This window comes from Amblyomma americanum, chromosome 1 (genome assembly GCF_052857255.1).
Source record: "Amblyomma americanum isolate KBUSLIRL-KWMA chromosome 1, ASM5285725v1, whole genome shotgun sequence".
Taxonomy (NCBI): domain Eukaryota; kingdom Metazoa; phylum Arthropoda; class Arachnida; order Ixodida; family Ixodidae; genus Amblyomma; species Amblyomma americanum.
The window spans coordinates 71,624,763-71,647,671 of record NC_135497.1 but is presented as its reverse complement, the minus strand read 5'-3'; the positions used below and the strand labels follow the sequence as shown (position 1 = coordinate 71,647,671).

Here is a 22,909-nt window from a genome sequence, read left to right as displayed (position 1 = left end):
AGACTATACTGGGTAAGTTTGATACCGTTCATTTTTGAACTGGAGGAAGTACGGATACAGAAAACAGAAAAAGAAGCACAGGACGCGAGCTTCCCAATTTTTTGAAGAGATGGACAAGGCAGAGAAGCAGAAGAAAAGAACTGCCAAACATGAGCAGCAAGCGATGCAAACCGCTGAAGATAGAAATAGGGAGGGGTTGAAAAGAATACAAAAACTGTATACTCGCCCTCGGGAGGGCTCGAACCTCCAACCTCTCGGTTAACAGCCGAACGCGCTAGCCGATTGCGCCACGGAGGCCGAGTGCCAGCAGAGGGAACTCGACTTAAAAAGTGCAGCAAACTGGGCAAGTTTGACGTTTATTTTTGAACTGAAGGAAGTGGGGATGCAAAAACGGCAAAAGAAGCACAGGGCAGGATCTTCCTCATTTTTGAAGAGATGGACAAGGCAGAGCAGAAGAAGAAAATAACGGTGAAACATAGGCAGAAGACAAGCGCTCACCCGTAAAAATAGAAAGTAAGAGAAGTACAAAAAAGACACGCACGCCCCCGGGAGGGCTCGAACCTCCAACCTTTCGGTTAACAGCCGAATGCGCTAGCCGATTGCGCCACGGAGGCTGAGCGTCGGCAGAGTACAATTTGACTGTAGAAGTTGAGCAAGCTTGGAAAGTTTTTACATTGTTCATTTTGAAGTGAAAGGTATGAGGATGCAAAAAAAACTGAAAAACAAGCTAGTACAAAAGCTTCCTCTTTCTTGAACAACACAGGACAAGGCAACATAGAAAAGAATTAGCAGTGGCTTAGCTCGGCTATGCCAGGATATACGTAGCGTGAGCTACGCCGAGCCGCTGAGCAGCAATTTCGCTCTCCTTCTCCATGGCTAAACCACACTGGCAAACGCCCCGCTATATGTATAACACCCAAATACCACTGCGCATGCGCACAAAATGAGAGGCGCTATCAAGGGGCTCCGGCGCAGCGTCAGACTTGGCTACTGCGCAACAGAGGCGCACAGCTGGGCACGCGCCGGCGCCAGTGCGTCTGCCGCGGCTATCACGTCACTCCTCTGGAATGCGCAGACCGGCGAGGCGCGCGCGGCGACGGCGGCTCCGGCGCGCCATCTGTGCGCCGTGTGACGTCCCTGCTTCTCGCGCATGCGCAGAACGGTTCTCCAGGAGCCACGCGAACTGCTCAACCTCGGCCAGTGTAGCTCAAAAGAAAAAGACTCCAGAAAAAGAACTGAAAACGAAAGATGGGGGTGAAAGAAAAACAAAAATATGCGCTCGGCCCCTTCATGGCTCGAGCCTATGACCTTTCGGGTAACATGCGAACGTCGTAGACATTTGTGCCATGGAAATTTTTTCTTCCTTTCTCACATGGCATTTAATACATGCGCTTGTGAACAGGAATGGGCTATACTATATATTACAAACCACTTAGCTAGTGGCACGCTGCACTTACTTGATAGAAAACACAAGACTACCAAAAAGACGTCAAGGATAGGCAATGTATAAACAACGGCAACCAGGCGGTGAAAAGGCACTTTCTTCATAAATGTCTTTTAAGTGAGCATCATCCGGTTAAAACGGCTTAAGGGTTAAACAAGAGGTTCAGTGTTCCTGTCCAATATGCCCGTTTCCCACAGGCTGTGGAGTTAAATCAGGAAGATCATGTCGTAGGGTTCGTAATCTGTTTCAGTAAACACAAGGTATGGGATACTGTAGGAATTTAAATCAAAGTTTTTCATTAGCGTCTTTTGCAGCACGTCGAAAACAATACGACGCTTTTGCGGTTGACAAAACAGTGCTCAAAAGTTTCAGGTATACTTCTGATCCGCTGTTCATCTGTTGCGTCCAAACAGTGTCATGATCTGGCTTCCCTGATGGTGCAGCGACCCTTCCATCGCTGGCGTCCCAATGCAGAGCACGTTATCCCAGGCCCTGCGGCTCCTTCTGGATTTCTGCTGCGGTTCTTTGTCTTCCTTTCCAATTCAAAGCTTGTTCCTGTGAAGCGTTGCTCCCTCAACGTTCGTTCCATGAGGGGAGGAGTGAGCAGGGTGTAGAGACTAAGTGATACACTTGCATTTATTCCGACCAGATAAAGTTAGTCCGATATGAAGCGACTAGACCGAAAGGCTTGATTCCATTTGCCTAAGCGAGGCAGGTGTATGCGAGCATAGGTCTGCCTATTGCTTTCTGTTGTTTTTAGCGCGAAAGTGATACTTCACCAGTAAAGCTGAAAAATCAGAGGAAAAACCGTCGCTCCACTAGTGTGGATCTGCAGCAGGCGGCGGCCGCTGAAACATACGCGCGGCGGTTCACTTCCAAGTTTACGGAGGGTTTTCTGCCGAAGAAAACGTGCCCTCTGCAATGTATGAGTGATATATACAAAATGTTTCGATTGTACACAGAAAAGCGTAGAATCGGCACACGCTACGTAATAGAAGCGCAGATTGTAGGAAAACACGTGACTGCCATGCATGCAGCCGCATAGCCTTCGTCTTGTGATTTTCTCACGTTTTGGCGTGCATTTTCCTTGTACCCCGCTCACGGGCCTGATATATTTATTGCGCCACACTTCCGTAAAGCAGTTTTGTTTTCACGGCGACGGCTGTTCGGCGACCGTCCCTGGCTTGCGCGTCGTAGTCGTCCGGTGTCGTCCGGCATCGTCGCCGTCGGCGTAACCGGTGGGTGCGTTAATGACATCCACCCACCACCCATCGGGTGGCACTGTTTGGAACAGCCGCCTGCCAGTGTAGGGGTTGCATCACTTGACCACAACACCAGCGCGATATGAGGTCTCTGTACCCTTTCTACCTCAAAATATACCCAATACTTAATTCCCTGAAAAGAAGGTGTTTGAAAAGAGGGCCTTCGTTATTGGCGTCTTCGTAGTCTTTTCGAAGGCATTTGATCTAGTTAATCACTGTATACTCCTAAAAAACTTATAGTGTTATGGTATCAGAGGACAGACCCAGATGCTTCTCAAATCACATCTATCGCACAAAAAACAAGCTGTATGCATAGACAATGTGAAATTTGAATTAAACATATTTCTTCTGGTGTCCCACAAGGCAGTATATTGGGACCATTACTCTTTAATATGTATATAAATGATATCTCTAACATTAACTCCGCTGTGAAATTTATTATCTACGCTGATGACACAAGCATTTATTTTTACTGGAAATGATCTTGATCTCCTTGTTTAGGAATGCAATGACACCATGATTGTATTGCAAAAATGGTCTGAATCCAAATGTATGCGTATAAATGATAATAAAACACAAGCTGTTATTTTTTGTCCTAAAAATAAAGTGCTTCCTTCCTCCACCGAGATTAAACTAAGCTCGCGGTGTATAGATTTGGTTGAACAATTTAAATGTCTAGGAATAGTTTTTTCTTCCAACACGACTTGGGATCACCATGTGGACCATATAGCAACGAAGCTGGCTCAACTAACCGGGGTCATAAGTCGGCTGAGATATGTTATTCCAAGAAAAATAAAGCTACTCCTCTATAATTCCCTTTCCTACTCCTATTTAAACTACTGCCACTTAGTGTGGGGTACAGCCACGGATAGCTGTCTTCAACGTATCTATATTCCACAGAAAAAGTTCCTTCGTCTTATTTACAATGTCCCCTGGGACTCTCCAAGCGCGGCTCTCATTCTACAAAGTGGTGTGGTAAAAATTCACAACTTGTGTAAATATCGTCTAAGTATCCCGTTTAAACTAGAAACACGTATGAATGTAAACTACATACGTAACCTTGCTGAATTACATGCCCGGGAAGCCAGCAACACGAAAACGTATGCGGAGACCTGGGTAGTCCCGACTCCTCGAATAAATTCAGGTAGAGAACGCCTGCAATTCACTCTTCCTTCCCTGTTAAATACTGTTAAAGGGACTATGCAACGAATAAAAAGTCATTTGTACATGTTTTCAATGCTTACAAATGATGCTAAGAAGCATTCACACCAAGTATGAGTCTTCAGAACTGAGCCGGCAATTTATTATAACCTTTTAAAAACCGTGTTTTTCAAAATTCGCGGGCCGATTGGTGTACTCGCAGTGACCGATTTTGGAACTAAAATCGTGAACAAAGACGTCACTGTATCATGACGTCGACAGGCCACCACACGCTCTCATTCGCTGGAGCCACGGCAGCCACGACGTCACGAGCACACTTCCGGTAGCCGTGAAAATCGTCTGCTCGTGCCGCCGCGCAAGCCTCTCGGGCAAGCGTGAGCCAGGGCATTGCCTTCGCGCATATGGTTTCAATTTTCCTCTGCCGCCTCCTTCTGTCGGGAGTTCCGGAGCCACTCGCACGGCTCTTCGTGCGCTCGCATAGGGCTCGATGCCCAACGCGGCCGTAAAAGCGAGCAGTCGTACCTCCAGGTTCGGGTTTATTAGTGCTAATTACCACAGATGACAAGCAAAGAAACCCGACGAGCGCCGCAATCCAGGAAGGAGAAGAGACCGGAGAGATGCCGCCACGCCGCCGACGCTGCTGCTGTGGGGCTAGGAGCGACAACCGGAAGTTGCAAAATAAACGTCAGCGGATGACGTATTCAGGGGCGGGGCCCAGTCCCAGATCTTTTCTCTTTATTTTTTTCTGGTGCTCCTCGTGTACGAGTTGAGGGGGGAGAGGAGGAGCGCAATTGTTAATCGTCTATATCTTCGCTGTTATTGATGCTAGCTCAAAAATTCTTGACTGGGGTGACGAGTGATCGAATGCCTATCTCTCGTCTGCTTTACGTAATCTCAATTAATTTACTGCATAGTCCCTTTAAATACATACGCATGTAAAAATTTTGACCTCTTTAGTTCGTCAAAAAAATATTTGCGCGCTATGTACGTTGACATGTAGAATATGTTTATTCTTATTCTTTGCTATCGATCTGTGTTTATCGAGTGTGAATGTCGAATCAGTATTGTATAATGCTGTTTCACTTTATTTTGTAGTTTCATTATTGTATACCTGTTAATACGTTCACCAACTGCCTTTGTTTTATAAGCCTTGCTGTCAAGTCTCTGCCAAGAGAAAGGGGGCTGCGGTTTTGTCAAGCTGTATCTTACAGCTTTTTCTGCGCCTCCGCTGTCTGTACATTTTCAAGGCAGAAATAAATTTGATATAAATAGCTATCGCTGAATCTCGCGTTACACAATCGTAACCGTCCTGTGAGTTTTTTCTTAGCCTTTTCACCAATGAGCGCGCGACTGCCTGCGCCACAGCAGTGATTAGTTGTGCTGGTGTCAGGCAGGCAAATTTACTATAACTGACTGCCAGTGGATGCATTTCGCCTCGTGAAGTGTCACTGTGGCGACATGGTGCTACAGTTAGAAGGTAAGTGCCGTTCTAAATGTACTTTTTCCAGCAACGTACTATTCATGCGATTCCCCTCCAATATTTTTCTAAGGCGGCGCCACTGTGCCTGTCTTCCACGACAGGCGCTTCACTGCGCAGAGACAGAATGAACTTCGGGACGATACACTAATTGCTGTGCTATCATTTTCTGAGCCCACGAAGAGGCGCAGGTACTTTCTACCATGACGTGCCTCAAAAGAGGCACGGTCTGGTTCACTATGGCGTTCTTCAGTCGAAGATTAAGCGGATGAAATGCAGCGTTGGCGCCGCACCGCCCGGCAGGTGTGTCCACAGATGGTTAGAGCACATATCCGGTCTGGCTAGACGACACGAGCACTTCTCACAACTATTCCCCAAAGTAAATCACGCCGGCATTGGACAAGAATATTCGCCGCACAGGAAAGCTGACTGTTCAAGCGTGTACCGTGTGAGGAATGGTTAAGCTTAGTGGAGTGAGCTCGGCGAAATTACTGCGAGGCTATGACTTTTGCAGCCAATTTCAGGGAAGTTAATCGCGTAACGCTGCGCGAATGACTCTGAACGCGAGTGTGATTCATTTAAAATGACAGTTTGGCCGAGTGACAGGAGTATTACGGGCACCAAAACTTAATATTTCAGCGATTATTTTGTTTATACCTTGATGTGCAAGCTACGAATTAGTCGTTGCGAAGACGCTGCAGATCACTGCGTGTGAGTGCGGTTCTGCCTGTGAAAGGAGTACTGAGGAAATGAAGATTTCTTTGGCCCTATAATAATTGGCAGTTCAAGTCTTATACAAAATTAAAATTGGGGGATATTTGGAAACGAAGTATCAAAAATAAAACCTCCTTCATGTTTATTTCGCTGTTCCGAAAAAAAAATCGATAATCTTCGTATTAGTGCGATTATTAAATCTAGTTCTCCTCGGCAAATAAACACCGCCACGTATGAAAGGAAAGATTCAGTGATATCGTATTCCGCTCCAAAGCCTGATATAGTATATGTAATGCTCGTATTTCTCTCTTAATTTTTACTTCTCAGGAGCAATGTGTTTAGGCGGGGACACTCGCACTTCGCCGAATACCAACATTACTTGGCCGACAATGGCGTACCTTTATCCAGTTTTGCCCGGTAATATTTGCTGTTTCTTTTACGTGCTGGCCCTGATAAGAATCTTCATACGTTTCCGCAGTTTTTTAGAACAAAATTCTCTCACTATTGCGACGTGACGGATGCACAATAGACTTTAAAGACTATACACACCTTATTTTATTGCGCGTTTTCTTCTGTCAAACGATGCGGTAGACATTGGAATACATGGATTACCGGGTGGTATTTGCCTACAACCGCTAAATAATTTACAATTCAGTTTCTTCTCTCATGCTGTTACGTTCTCATCGACCGAACGATGACTGTGGCGGCAAGTTGATGTTTTGGTCACGTGATCCACTAGAAAAAGTGTAATATAGTCGCCGGTATGTAGTTTTAAGTCATTACGACCTTTAATTCAGCCTCTTCCAAGATCTAAAATGACAAATAATGACCTGTCAGTGATTATAGTGCAGTCTTTCTAGCGGATAGCGTAACCAAAACATCAACTTGACGTCCCAGTCGTCGTTCGGTCGATGAAACCGACACCGTAAGAGCGTCAAAAAATTAAAATTTGGTTTTTTATGGAATGAAAATGGTGCAGTATCTGTCTCACATCTCGGTGGACACCTGAACCGCGCCGTAAGGGAAGGGATAAAGGAGGGAGTCAAAGAATAAAGGAAGAAAGAGATGCGGTAGTGGAGGACTCCGGAATAATTTCGACCACCTGGGGATTTTAACGTGCACAGCACACGGGCGCCTATGCGTTTCGCCTCCATCGAAACGCGGCCGCTGCGGTCGAAGAAATATTGTGAATTATTTAGCGGTCGCATACAAAACCCACAGTGTGTTCCATGTATACGAATGTCTAACGCATCGCTTGAAAGAACCAAACACGCAAGCAAAAATTTGGTGTTTATAGTTTTTAAGTTTAACAGCAATAAAGAATATATAAACGCCTCACGAAACCAATTACCATAGCGAGAAGAAAAACTCAACTTGATCATGCAGATAAAAGGCATAAAATGGATCGTTCAAACTGCTGACAGCAATGTACAAGTACAATCGCTGGGGGCCTGCATTTAGTTGTATGGACGACAGCGACTTCTTCGTTCTGGTTCGACAAGGAACTCAACGCCATCGTCGCTGTGTTTAAGACGCCGCGCGGCAAAAAACTTGCCGCGCCGAAGGCCGATGGACGATGTCATGATCCAGCATTACGTACTCGATATAAACAAGATTTATTGCAGCGCAAGAAGCAGGCATGTAAAATAGGAGTCACTAAAACCGCGAAACCAACAAAAGTCACGAGGAATGTATGCCGTAAGCGCATATAAACACTGCCGGCTAGCAGACGATGCGAACGGGCGTCCACACTATGGAGGGTTCGCCGCTGCGCCGTGAGGTGGCGACTCTACTCGATCTCGTGGCCAATAAGGGAAATCCTTTGCGCAGCTGCTCCGTCAACGCACGGAATCAGCACCCCCTCCCCTCCCACTCCCCGCGCGCAGCTGCAGACCCCCCCGCTCCCCGCCCGCTGATAGCGCGACTGCGCAGCAGCCACCGCAACTTCCACCGCGGCTCATGGGGTGGGGAGAATGGGGGAGGCTCACTCAACAAAGCGTTGGAGCGCAGGGTCCGTGCGGTGCTGTCATGCGAAATCACTTTCTCATAACGGTGTCAGGAAGGCGTCGTCACCGTCTTCCTTCGTAGGTGCGTCGAGGGGAGGGGGGGGGGGGGGGCAAGGGCAGCCTGCGTCGGAGTGCTTGCGCCCGGAATTGTAGACCGCGGTGATGTCGAATTATTGGAGTAGCAAGTCCCATCGAGGGAGGCGGCCAGACGAGTCCTTCCGGTTTGCCCGCCAGCGCAACCAGAGCTGTGCATGGGCTCGGGCCGGCCCGAAAGCCCGGACCGGCCCGCGGGCCGGGCTCGAGCCATTTGGAGATTCTCTCACTCGGGCTTGGTCCGGGCCCGGGCCAGGCTTTCTATGTCTCAGACGGGCCGGTCGGGCTCCCCGATCTCGACTGCGTACCTTATGCGAAAGTATGCTTGTCGTTTCGCATGTAGGTGCAGCAGGAAGTGCAATGTATTTATTCATCAAAAAAGGAATCTAACTTCAAGCAGTGAACGAAACTACAGCGCTGCCGGATTCATAATGCAGGAGCGCCGCACTTGCCTTAACCCTTCATCAATGGGTTGCCTTAACCCTTCATCAACTGATATTGTTTCTTTTTGTGTCGGTGTCGCTTTATTGCAGGTCGGCCCGGGCCCGGGCCTGTCCTTAACCCAGCCTAAGGCCAAGCCGGGCCGGGCCGGGCGAACTCAGGCTTCTTTAGCGTCGGGCCGGGCCGGGCCGCCTGTGGTAGTGTAGGGCCCGGGCAGGGCGTGGGCTCAGAATTGTGACCCGTGCACAGCTCTAAGCGCAACACGTGATAATCGCGCACAGCCGTGTAAGGCCTGCTGTGCAAGGACGGAGTAGAACTGCTTTCGCACAAGAGAGATAGAGAGACCAGGCATTGGTGATGTAGACAAGTGCGACATGAGGCATGTAAAATGGGAGACATCGAGGCATGGGGAAGTGGAGACAAGCATATGTAGAGAAAATTCGCTATGTCTAGGATCGAGGATGTCAAGAAAATTAGATGTGGGGGCGCTAAGGTATGAGGGGCAGAAAAAGGTGAAATGTAGATCTTTGCTACATGCTATATCTTTGAAACAAATATGCAGCAAATTTGCGATGTGCAGAATTGTAGATGTAGAGCTTAGGGAAATGAGAACATGCAGCTCAAGAGAAAAACATACACATATATATATATATATATATATATATATATATATATATATATATATATATATATATATATATATATATATATATATATATATATATATATATATATATATATATATATATATATATATACAGAAAGAAAGATATAAAGATTTGGAGGAGTGGAAATGTGAACAACTGAGGCAAGAGAAATATAGACATGCGAAAATTAACAAACACGCGTGAAAACAGAAATGCAGTGAAAAAGAAGTTCAATAAAATTCAGGGAGCCCTGGGACAATGCTCGTTTAAGTGGAAATTCACTCAATTGAAATGAGCATGCTCCCGCTTATTTTTATTTACCGAAGTTAATATCAAGCTCTCAACTGGTTACTGAAAGCATTTCAACCACAAGACTTAAAACTTCACGCGTGTATTGTCGACTTGGCGCATGCGGTAAAGTGGCAATTTTCCGCCGAGTTCAGTGATTAAATTTTTCTATTGACATCAACTCACAGAGTTTGTACGACCGCGGCGGCTTTCAGTCATGAATGGATGGATGGAAAACTTTATTAAGCAAGCGAGTTTCGACCGTGCAAGGCTTTCAGTCAGATTTATGCTTGCGTAATCAGTTTTTTTCACTTTGTTCGTTTTAATTTTCCAAGAATTAACCTTTTCGCAGCACCTGTATAGCTAAGGCGCAGTAGCTTTGAACGCCATTGGTATAAAATATAAGCAAAATCTTCGATGCAGCTACTAAGATTTTCCTGTTAATTGCACTGCTCAGTGAAGGATGAGTGAAAAACTTATTAATAAACGAATGGATAAGTATTAGCAGCATTTGCTGCATTAAAACATTATGATTAATCAGTAGAAAAATAAAAAACTGACAATATAAGGCTGAAAGAAATTAATGCGTTACAGATGTTTCATTAGAAAAGGTTTAAATTTTTACGCCACTTTCCAAAACGACGTAGCTATGACAACATTCTTTTCCTTTCGAATTAGTCCCCGTCTAAGTGAGGCTGGCTTTCACGTTCTACTCTCATACCTAAAGGAGGTCTAGCGCACAAGTGATCCGCATTTCACCAGGGCGCTAATGTTCATGAACCAAGGTTTCTATGTTATAACGGCAAATATTTAACACTACTGCTCACCTATAGCTGCTTTTTTTTCCTTTATATCATATTGCCAGAAGAAACTTTTCTACGGGTGCACTTTATTTAAAAGTTTAAACGTGGCTTCGCAGAGTTAGCCGCAGATTAATTTTTTGTTGTTGTTGTTTCCAGATACGGGTACCCTTTCAACAGGAAGGCCGTGCAAACGCCAAGCAAAACCTAAGCCGAAACATTGAAGGCACCGAGTGAGAAGCGCCGGTCTGATTACACTTGAAGTATGCGCCGCTGTTTGCTGAACCGTGGCGTATTTGAGACGGCGTCCAGTCGCGCGCACAGTCAATAGTCGACTCTCCGCGTTTACCCGAGGCGGGAAATCTCGCCGCACTGCGGTCTGCGCAGGCGAGGTGAGTACGGATTCGTAAGCTGCTTCGATTCGGCTCGGCGAACGGCGAGATACGTAAACACAACAGGCGCCTCACTCGTCCCCGCGGACCAAACACGGGTAATTACGAACAGTTAAAAGCGGCCTTCCGCGAATTGAAGCTCGGCAAAGCGTCGCGCGAGAGAGAAGCCCGGGCACGCTCGCGAATGAAAGGAGAGAGAGATGTGCAAGGAGGCGAAAGAAGGCCGGCCAGTTTCACCGGGCCCTCAATGGGAAAGCAATGAGCGAAGGCGTGCCTGCCGCCAGAAGCGTCGCCTCTCGGGAGGCGATGTCAAGCGAAGCGGAGCGCGCTCCCCTCTCCCGGCTATCGATTGCGGCCTGGCGAGATGAAGAGACAGCGCGCTGTTTAGAAAGAGAGAGAGGGGGGGGGGGCGTTATTGCTGACAGCTCGTACACGGCGTACGCACAATGGGAGCCCTTGATTTAATGTTTGCCGGAGGGGCGACGTTGATGGCTTTCTCTGCGCCGCACAAAGGAGCGCCCTTTTAAAGCGCGTAACGGGGAATCGAATCAAGTACACGGCACATAAAGCAGCTCCGCCACTGGCCGCGCGCTCCCCGGCTGGCCGACGGCGGTGGCGCACGCCGGGCCCGCGGGCGGTTCCGGCCGGCGCAGGCGCGGTTATTTACAGAGACGTGGCTCGACGCGCGTAAGAGCGTTAGGCAAAAAGGTGTGCGGTCGAAGAAGCAGGCCCGCGGGAAAGCGCGCTTCCTGCGACGCGGAATGCTTTTGGCGCGCGGAGGAAAAAAAAAACAGAACGGAGGGAAGAGGCGCGTCCGCTCGAGAGCAACACGTATCTCGCATCTCTCTTTTCATCCTCCGACAGCGAAATGCGCTCGGCCGCACTTGGCGCCCAGAAGATGGGCCGGGATAAGCGGAAACGGCAGCAGCGGGATGGAGAACAAGGAACAACAAGATGGCGGCGCAGGCTGCGTCTCCGGCTTTATCGGGGCATTTGCGGGATGCTCTCGGAGCGGGAGGCGCCGGGATTCAGCCGCGGAAGCGCATCTCCGGGGGCGCGCAGGCGGAAAATGAGCTGCCGGGCCGAGTGGGCGCGGGGACAGGTAGACGAGCCGCCATCCGGCGCTGATGGCGCGTAATCCGCGGGAGTAATCGAATCCCCGGATTTGGGAGCCCTAATCTCTGGGGCCGAAGGGGGCGGCGCCCCAGGCCCGGGCAGCCGATCGATGCCGCAATTAGGGCTGCAGCAGCCGGCGGCCGTAACCGAATCGGCGAGATAAACGCGCCGTCAGCGAGCGCTCCCCGAGGGCCTCCCTATCGGCGGCGCGTCCGGCCGCCTGACAAACGGCGCCGTCGCATAATTCCAGGTAATCGGGTCAAATGGCGGCCCGTCCAATAAATCGCGCAGAGAGCTGTCAGCCGATTTGTCTTCATTGCGGAGCGCGCAGTGACAGCCTGTCGTGTCGGCCCGTGTCGCGGCCCGCGCCACCCATTAGCGGCCCGTCGACCTGGCAACCGCCCCTAATGGCGCCGCCTAATGGGGCCCGCCGCCGGCGACGGCGTGTCAACGTGCGCAATCGCGCCCACCTTTAAATCGGGTTAAAGAGGCCCGGCGCTTGACACTGCGGGGCCCGGGCCCGACGCGCCAGCGCCGTCCTCACCGCAATTAGCAGACCGCTCGTGGGCCGATTGTATTGGCGCGCACAATGCGGACAAAACAGGAGCCGCTTCCATTACCCGGATCGGGGGAGGGAGCTTGAAAAGCAGCCGCTTTCAAAAACGCCCGTCTTGCTGTCGGCCTCCCTTTGACGTCCCACGCAATTAGGCCGGGGCCCAGCCAGCCGCCGAACCCCGCGCCTTTTGTCTTACTTCCCCCGGGCTTTCAGGGGCGAACAGGCCGCGCCGCAAACCTGTCCACGCGGCATCCGCGGCCGCAGCTTCGTTAGCCGCCCCGACAGAAGAGCGCCGCAGCAGAGACTCCTGACCTGCGCCACAGTCGGGGGCGCTCTCGACTGCGGCCGGGAGGCTAACAGCTCCCCGCGGCGCGGGGGCAGGAACGATCCTGTCCACCCTCCTCCCTCTTTGTTTTCCGCCTCGACGCTTCCCGTCAGCAAACCGGCACGGTCGATGCTGTCAAGCGAACAGGCTTCTCAAACATCACTCTTGGATCTTCCACTGGGGCAAAAATGCAATGTGCAATGCAATGAATGTAACGTGGAGAACGACCGATTCCGCATACGTGGACACTAACCCATTAACGCTATCGCTTCATATTCTAAAGGCGGAGCCTAAGTGTCCGCTCCAGTTTATTATTATTATTATTATTATTATTATTATTATTATTATTATTATTATTATTATTATTATTATTATTATTATTATTATTATTATTATTATTATTATTATTATTATTATTCACGCTACGTAATGGTTTTTTCAGCTCATTTTCAGGATTACTAGCCCCGTAGGCCTATCTCAAGGAAAAAAAAAGCCAACACCGAAAACTTTGTGTCTATACCATTTTGGAGGTGGGTGGTGAGAAAGGACGTGCGGGATTAGCCTTACAAGTGGCCCTTTTTCAACCACAGAGTTTTGAAGAAGGAGTGACGGATCATTTTTGCAACAGCAGCCACGTGTAGCATATGCATGGGCCACAAAGAGTCGGCGCTAAAGGAAAGTTGTTCCCCCTTCTTCGATTGATTTGATGGAAAGCATTATCGTTAAGACTGAAACCTATCCTGGTTCAGAAATGACCACTGCAAACACCGCAAGCTGCTGACGCAGCACAGTGAACGCAGTCTACAAGGCACCGCCGCAGCAGACTCTCTAGCGGTTCCGATTCGCGGCCTACCATTTCTACGCTACCGAGTCACTGCCTGCACCTGGCGGTATGGTTTGCCTTCGCGTCTAGTACCCAGTAAGCAATCTGGGAATATGAAAAAGCTCAAAGTGTCAATAAGGAGCTCAATAGTAACAATTCTGTGCTGGCAATCATCGCCATCCATCAGAAAATTATTGCTCAAATTGCCATTTTGTCTTTCCTTGCTGTTTATTTACTAATTTTTGGATATATTTTTCCATAAAATTTATCGGGAATTGTGAACAGATGGCTGCGGGCTACAACCTCATTGAACAAAAAGCGTGATATCGGAACATGACCGCAATGCTTTCGATATCTCGCATTTTACCGTTCAAGCAATTACCGATGTACATTGAGCTGGCTTGCTTACTGTACAACAATGGTATGCGGGAAAAGCACGCTTGTAAGGCAACTCTAAGGCCGAATGCGCGGAATCTGCAAAAATCTGCAAAAATAAGCGCTATATACGGGGCCAGAAATAACACGGATTTTATACTGAAACTTACGTGAGCTCTATTCCAAGTTTAAAAAGAAGTCACGAAGAGTTTACACTATTCCGAAACAAACAACTTCGCCTCATGACAACGCACACGCGCAATCGTAGTGTAATCAACGGATATACAACAGCTAACCAGTTCTTCTCGTTTCATTACCGTGAATGAAAAATGTGCACGCCACCTCTATTCAAAGACCTATTTGAAGGTGGAATGTCCCCTGCAGTGCAAAAAGAGCAAAACAGGAAATATTCTTTAAAATAAAATAAATGTCTGGCGGAGTAAAATCTCCTGTGCGTCTAACGGCAAGAAACAAAAAAATTGGGGCGACAACAACGTAAGCAACGTTGTTTGACAAGATATACGGACTAATAAATTTACACGTTTCAAACCTCCTTCTTCAGATTTGCCTGTAAAGCGTGCTTTGCCTGCAATGCATTTTTGTGAAGTAAGCAAGCCAGCTTAATCCTAGGAGAAAAAAAAAAGAATTCATTCAAGAATTCACAAAGCAAGTCCCGCAACAAGGCCTCCAGTTCACCGAAAAGTGCGCATACTTTGACTAAACAGCATGTGGCATAGGGTGACGGCAAGCCCAGAGCCCAGTGCTACATGAAGTCAAAGAAAGTTGTGGGGAAAGCAAAGAATTCAGTCTTCATTAACTAAGAACAATTAAGTTGAAGTTTCTTTTCTGCGAAGCTTTCAGCGCTCTACGTGAGTACTGAATGCGGCAATAAAGCTGAACAAGGCAATAAAGTCTGTTAGAAGTTTTACCAGGTAAACAACGTCTTTGTTCTAAACGTCGCTGTATATTCAAATAAAGGCTTCAAAAAATTATCTATTCTACTTCTACCCCAAGTTTCAATGGGCCATATGCAATGATCAATCCACTGCCCTGGATTCGGTGGTTTTTACTTCATATCGGTAATCAGGTGAAATGAAATATGTGATTTTCACATATGCACAATTTCTATATAAGAGGTTATTAAATCTGTGTTCTGTAATATTTATTTGTTTCATAAAACATGTACCACCGGCAGGCGTCATTGCTGGAAGGGAACGGGGAGAGCAGGAGACAAGTACATGTTCGATAAGCGTAGATAAACTGCGGCGTCCGCAGATAAAGGCTGCCTTTTCTTACAGTGTCATTAGAATATATAAGGAAGAAAGGCTTTACTTTATAAGTAAATCGGTTGTATCATTTTCTCCGAACCACGAAACATTCAGCTAAAATGTAATCGGCTCACCAGCTTTCCTTCACAGAAAACAGATACGCGTCAGCCGGTGGGGGAAAAAATTTTAATGTTAAAGGCAACAAACGGTCACAACGTTGCACAACGTCTGTCTACCTTTTTCTGGAAGGTTAAAAAGTTGGTAAGTTATTTAAGGATAGCTGAATGTTTTTGTAGCATCCTTTCTTGAGATATTATTCGAAAGAAAATGTAATAAGTCATTCGCAGACAAAAATGCTTGAAAGCCAAGAAATGTGCTTTTTGAGCTCATCAACATAACGCCAGCGCAGACAAGACACGAACCGTACCAGCGCGAAGCAAGCGGGGGAACTCAAAGCCGAGGTCGGGAGGCTGGGATTAATCTTGGTCGGCCTCCGAGCGCCGGTGCACCAAAGGCCGCATAGTGATCGGGCGCGTTTCCCATTTCATTCATCCCGAACTTGAACCCGCGAATCGGGGAACGGTGGCTTAACTCGACCCTGCGCTGGTATTCGTAAGCTGGCTGGTCGACTGTGCGTGCGCATTTAAATTTGATTTCGAACACCGATCTCCTTGTGTTCCTTGCAAAGTCCGAGGACATAACCAAGGCAGTGGTGCGTAGTAGCACAAAGAAAATAGTCTTCTAATTTTTTTTTAAGGTGACTGTTAGAGTCTGGCAAATAAGATTAAGAGAGAACGGCCTGAGAGTGGTTCAGTTCAGTCCAAAGGCAATTAGTGTGTGTGTGCGTGTGTGTGTGTGTGTGTGTGGGGGGGGGGGGGTGCGTGCTTGCGCGCGTTAAATATTATGCAAGTGCATGTCAGTTTATTCTTTCTTTGCCATGTTTGTATATTTTCTGGGAAATCAAAATGAGCATCACAGCGTTGTACTCGGAATTCTATTGAGCCGTGTGTCCAACTTACTGAATCGTGTACAAAAAACAAGCCTGTGTGATTTATATGCATTTTCGTTTCAGGCCTCCTTTTTTCCCCTCTTTCTTTGAGTTTTCTTTTTTTTCTGTCATAGTGTTACTTACTTTTCATTGCTCAATTCGCGTCATCCTTGCGAATCATGCAGCGGGCATTTACTTTTCAGTATAAAGGAATATTTGGAGAAAAAGAAACACCACGTCATAGTCGTGAACCTTATAATTAATTTCACAAAATACTACACCCCCAGCCCTAGCGCTAGAAGTCAGCCTAGTTCTGAAGTCTGGGCCACATGTTGGCGACAACGATGATGATGATTATGGATTTAAATGGCGCAGGGGCATAACATTATATGACGGAGGCAATGGAGATTATTTAAAAACTTCACCACCCCGCGCTTTCAGATTATGCGAGTTTCCGTAACCCGCCACGGTGGCTCAGTGGTTAGGGCGCTCGGCTACTGATCCGGAGTTCCCGGGTTCGAACCCTACACCGGCGGCTGCGTTTTTATGGAGGCAAAACGCTAAGGCGCCCGTGTGCTGCACGATGTCAGTGCACTTTAAAGATCCCAAGGTGGTCGAAATTATTCCGGAGCCCTCCACTTCCTTTCTTCTTTCATTCCCTCCTTTATCCCTTCCCTTACGGCGCGGTTCAGGTGTCCAACGATATATGAGACAGATACTGCGCCATTTCCTTTCCCCAGAACCAATTATTATTATTATTATTATTATTATTATTATTATTATTATTATTATTATTATTATTATTATTATTATTATTATTATTATTATTATTATTATTATTATTATTATTATTAATTTCGTAAGCTGGCTTTCCGACACATTAGAGGTGACTAATATGGCGGAGCTTTATCTAGAATGGTTGTAAAGGCTAAACGACAAGCGTAATAGGTCACTGCGGGAAGTATAAAACATACGCCGCAACACCAAGCAAAAAAAAATGTATTCTGTGAAGTTGCGACCACCCGAAGCACATTGTCGGCCATCTTGCTGGTCAGTAGAGACTCGCGGAAAAAGCTTGCTTGCGGAAAGTCGCATAAGGTACATTTCATAGCACCAGCTTTTTCTTTTCCCTGAGGCGGACTACATTGCTTTCACTTCGTACTGCAGTTGTTTTCTTTATTTTCAGTTTTCCTCTGAAATAAAAATAAAAACTGAAAATCCGCAGAAAGTTTTCCCATAAAAATATCCAGCCTCCAATAATGTGTGTTGGTTTCTTCTGACGCACCGATGCGAAGCATGAAGTACGCTTTATAGGGGCAAAATTCAGTATATCGAGTGCTGCAGCAAACACTTCCAGAAATTTTCAAAAATAGCCCTTTTAGGGTAAAAATATCGCTTTTGCGGCATATTATTACCAGTGCTGGCGGACATCAGAAAACCAGTGAATCGTCATAAGTAGTAAGCTCGGTAAACAATTTTCAATAATTAACTTTTGAACTAGTAGAGTTAGGCACCCAGTTGAGATTAGATTTGCAGCCGGTCGTTAGTATTGCCATATCAGTTTTTATAATTTCGAAAACACGATTACCCTTGGCGCAGTGGCTCAACAAAACTTGCCTTTTTTGGCAAGTTACGTGCACTAGACAAGTTGTTGTTCTGCCAGCATGCTTTCGAAAGCGCGTGTATTTTCGCGCGATCCAGCCAAATTTTTTCGAGCCACAGCGGCGAGGGTAATCGCGTTTTCGAAATTCTAAAAAGTGATATGGCTATTACTAACGACAGGCTACAAATCTCTAATGGCAACCAGTTGCCCGTCTGTGATAGTTAAAAAGTTAGTTATCAGAAATTAGTTAGCCAGCTTCACCGGCTTTCCGGTGTCCGCCAACACTGGCAATACTATGCCTCAAAACTCATATTTTTGCCCTAAAAAGCCTTTTTTTATTTTGAGTCTTCCCTGAAACATCTAGTATAGGCAATAAAACTTCTTGGCAGTGGTGATCTTCTTGAGGCTAAAATAACCGACTATTTGAGAGAAAAAATTAACATGAGACGTATGTGGTGATCGAAAGACTAGCAGAGAAAACTCAATAGAAAAGCATTGTAGCGAAAATACGTATTTAAACACACGTGCACGCTCCAACACAAATTATACAGAAGCACTTGATACACCAAAATAAAGTGAGCTGTCGGATTCGTCCTTTCACAGCGGTGTTAACTGCTCGGGCGATGCATTTGTGAACTACGGGAAGTTAGCAAGAAAGCATTGCTCGTAGCTTACGTAAGATAAACTAATATTGCCTCCTTGACCGTATGAATATGAAAAAAACACTCGTGACAATGTACCAAACATTAATAAGCTAGAACCGGTCAAAACACTCCTGGGGATCAAACGACAACTGGTGCTGCAAGAAAGTGACCCTGTAACTCAAAGCAGCAACCAAAGATCGGCTTGCCGATAGCAAAAGGAAAAAAATCTATGTCAGCCCAACAGGTGCCCGCTCCAGCTTAGAAATAGTCTGTGAAGGGAGTAAGAGGGCGATTAGTGCGCCACTGATCTAGTACGCCGCTGATCTCGCAGCTCGGCGGCTGCCAGGGGGCACTCGGAACTCGGAGATTAACCGAACAAAACCAAAGGGCCGGCGTCGCCGCGCCGCCCAGCAGCCGCGGTGCGCGGTGAGAAAAAGCGAGGCGACGTGCGACCAGGCCGCAGAATCTATGGCGCTCCTTCGGCTTCTCCCGGTGACACGTGTCCCCCAATTGTCTTGTCAGGAAAGCCGAGCGGCGTCGCGAAGCGACCGAAGAGCCCTGCCGCGACGCCGTTTTCCGCGGGCTGCGCGGGACGCATTTGTGTGTACGGGGCGCGCCGCTCTATCCAATGGAGAGGACGACAGTGGGATCGGCCTAGATTAGAATCGATCGACGTTTTGGGGCTTGCCCCCTCCGTGGGCCGCTCCGGCATGTGAGCGCCTTCTTTGCCAAAGAGGAGAACCGCGGTTGCACAACTGCGGAGAACAGAGCGTCCCTTTTTCCGACCGTCGCATAGTGCATGCTTTTACGCGTCGCATGGCGGGCTGCGGTGCCGTCGTCACGGAGAGGAGGACGTCCACACAACTTGGTTCGAGGTGGTTCTGAGCTGCAATCAGGAGGATGCCTGCTATAAACTGGAGAGAGCTACTGTGCAGTATGCCGGCGCCTGTTAATTCGCCACTTTCTGACAGCGCTGGTGTGCAGTTCCAACGCGTTGTCTAAAGCGGATTGCATAATTAGTATTGGTGAAGACTGAAAAAAAAAAGCATATTCGAACTAACATTCATCGAAAGATTTTTTTTTTTAATACGCTCCTAGCTTTGCCGAGTCTACAAATTGAAAGCAGTCCTTACGAAAATAAGTTCTTGAATACTTTTTTGTTGTGTGCCTATCCAGTATTCTCAACTTTCAAGTTACAAAAAGAAAGTAAGCTACATGTTAGTTCCACTTTATAGCTCTTTCTCATATTTTAAGTTCGAGATCTTTTAAAACTGATGTGAGAATAACTTGAATGATAGTGTTATTACCTGATGATGCTTAATCCATAGTATTGCTTGCAGACTTGCACATGGTAAACGTAAGTCCTTGCTTCACGCTAGCTCTATCTGACGATCCATATTTCAGAACACCGCCATGCTTTCTAACCATGTCCTTACGCCACTTCTTTGTGGTCTTTTGCTGAAGAAAGTCAGACCAGTATGGTTTTCTTGTAAACTATTTCTAAGAGGGAAAACAGGTGGTCGCCCCTCGCACCTCCTCGCAAACCCGTCTACACATAAATTGCTAACTTTTTGCGGTGCCCCTAGCGCAAGAGAAACGGCACAACCAGCCTCAGCCACCAACAGGCTTGTTCGCTGATTTTTCAAATTTTTTCTCGACGATAGTCTGCGCTGAAAGCAAGCACAACCGGGACTGCAACGACGCCCGTAGTGACGCGAGATTGCGCCTCCTTGAGTGTAATGATCCTGCCTGATGTCTATACGAGCGCATGCGACTGAACGAATCCGGCGCCTGGGTGTTGATAATAATTCAAACTTTAAAGCTTATCCCAGTGCAGGAATGAGTTTTGAAACATGTTTGCGCTGGTACACAGGTGCCATGTGCAAACCGTCTGTATGACTAACCTCCTCCTTGTAACAACAGCACAAGGAAAATCAAGCGTTCATTAGAAACAGGGGGACTCGCGGGAGTGTTAAAGAGTGAAAAGATTAAAGATATTAGCTGATAATCTATTGGGACAATATTTCTGCAGCACCTTCTTATAAATTGTGCAAAGAGAGACACCCTTACAAGCTCGCTGATTCATCACGGGAGTAAACGCCAGAAACTATTGGGTTCTTACAGTTTGCGTTTTTTGTCCAATTTAGAGATGACAGAAGTAATAAAAGGTATGCGCGACAGACATATCGTTGGAGACACCTAACTCTTCTCTCTCTCTCTCTCTCTCTCTCTCTCTTGAACTTTTTTTTGTAAGATTGCATACATCAAGGCATATAAAGTGCGATATCTGTAAATATATCGGAGATGGGGTTAATTGCAGCCAGCCCAAAGGCGCCCTCTTCAAAAGTGAACTAGTCCCTTCCCGGCTCAATGGCAGGCTGAATATTTATTTCAGAAGCAGCCACGTTGAAGGCAGCTACATTTTTCGAGAAAAATATGCTAATAATAGAGATAATACGCAGAAAGCGACGATGATAAAGTTCTGTCTGTTCCGGACAGGCACTGAAATGATGCAGATGAAGAGTCGCTCCCGGCAAATCAGAGAAAACACCCACATTCAGAGAAGTACTAGCATGTCACGGCTGCCAGAAACACACAGTTATACTCGGCGCGCTTCCCATCCACAGTTGAGCTTCCTCGCGCGCGTCCCAGTGCCCTGCCTCCCCCGCGCATGCGGCGGCCGGAGGCAGCGCGTGCCTGCCAGGCGCCCACCGAAGGTGATGCAACGGGTGGAACCTTCGACGATCAATCTCGTTTGTCGCTGTCGGACACGTCGTCCGCGCCGAAGCGACACAACCAGCACCGGCGGCCCACTCACCGCGAATCCCTCCCCGCGTGCCCGGGGCCGACAAGAGTGCACGTCGTCCATCAGCGGACGCCTGTCGCGCGCCCTGTTTCCTGTCGCCGTACTCCGCGGATGGCCTCCCTCCTCAAGTGCCCGCTCTCTTTCCTTGCTCCTCGGAGGGTGGGTCCCTGCTTCTTGGTCCTCCCGCGCTCCTTGCGGCGGCCTTCCTTACACTGGTCCTCCAATTTGCGGGCACTGTCGCGCTGCTCACCACCTGGCAAATTGAAGAACGAGCATCAATCTTGGCCCCGCGACAATTGTTTTGCCGCCGCAACAGGGCTTCTCTTTTACTCTTCCTAATAGCTGTGTCAAATTGCGCGCGCAGCGAAGTAAGCTTGCGGAGCGCTGCAGCCACGTGGCACCTATTGTGCAGTCACTTGAAGTGAGTCGTTGTTGAGTCTGTCTTCATCCGCTTGACGTGCTTCTTATGCCATTTCTCCAGGCATTGCGCTGAAGACAGAACCAAAGCGACAAAGGAGTACCTGATGGGTGCTGTAAAACAGGCGAATTATCGCAACAGTATTCATGATCTCCATCATTACTTCTGTCGCTTTTATTAGCTCCGAGGCCCCAAACCCGCTTATATAACCCAAAGTGAGTGACGATAGGCAACCTCTGACGCTTCTCAGTGGATACGCGTTTCCGTGTTTTTGGCGTGATATATCACCAGACGAAATTTTCATCGGGCTCTTTACTACCCAAGTTCATCCCAGGTTCCCTTCTCTGAAGTTTTTGATGACGTTCCACACTACTAGTAGATTTTACTAGGCACTGACGCGGTCGTTTTCCTGTTAACATCAAACAAGGTGAAAAAGAAATACTTTGGAGTCTATAGCTAACTGGCACACTCAAGGCTTCGTAGGTATTCGTGAGCGAAAAAAAAAGGAGAGCTTTTCAACTATTATGAGTGCAAAAATGCTTGCCTTGATTTCTACAGGTAGTGCAATTTTCAAGCGTGAACTAGTTAGTAAATAAATTTCTTCAATTTAAATTGGTTATGTAATAAGGAACGTCTTGCAAAGCACTGCGTCGCGAACAATCAGCGTAGAGTCCAGATACAGACCAAGTGGCAGCGGTCAGTCCAGAGCACGCACGAGGGACGGAGCGTTCGGCGCTTCTCGTCGTCTTCTTCCTAAGCGCCAGCCTTTGAAGATTCCAAAGCCGAGGACCAGTCTTACAATTTCCCCCATGCGAAAAGGCGCCATCTTGATCGCCTAGGGCGACGTGACGACAGCGGGATCGTATTATGGTTTGAGGCGGGTCGTGTGGACAATGGCGCGCCTCAGCGAGGATGATCAGGGGATGGCGTACGGGGTTCGATGCGGTAATTGACGGGGGATGTCTGCTGAATAATACGGTAGGGTCCCTGGTGCTTGCTAGAAGTTTGGAGGAAAGGCCGGGACCTGAGGAGGGTACCCAGAGCCAGACCAAAGAGTCTGGAAGGTAAGCGGAAGGAAGCACAGGGGGATCACGGGTGCATTCTGCTGCTGCTGGGCGTGAGAAGTGAAGGACCGGGCAAGCTGTCGGCATTCTTCGGCATAAGTTGCGGCTTGAGAAAGAGTTGTAAATTCGGAAGCATCAGGGCGGTAAGGTAGAATGGTGTCCATTGTGCAATGAAGGCTCACGGCGTACAGGAGAAAG

At 47.6% G+C, this 22,909-nt stretch overlaps 1 protein-coding gene and 2 non-coding genes across 3 annotated transcripts in view; all 3 read right to left on the bottom strand.

The window, feature by feature from the left end:
• Positions 1-22,909, bottom strand: part of LOC144104625 (cell growth-regulating nucleolar protein) — a 44,477-nt gene that overhangs the window by 10,539 nt on the left and 11,029 nt on the right. The gene's annotated exons all lie outside the window — the stretch shown is intronic.
• Positions 224-297, bottom strand: TRNAN-GUU (transfer RNA asparagine (anticodon GUU)). The gene has a single exon. It is a non-coding gene; the product is annotated as a tRNA-Asn (tRNA).
• Positions 541-614, bottom strand: TRNAN-GUU (transfer RNA asparagine (anticodon GUU)). The gene has a single exon. It is a non-coding gene; the product is annotated as a tRNA-Asn (tRNA).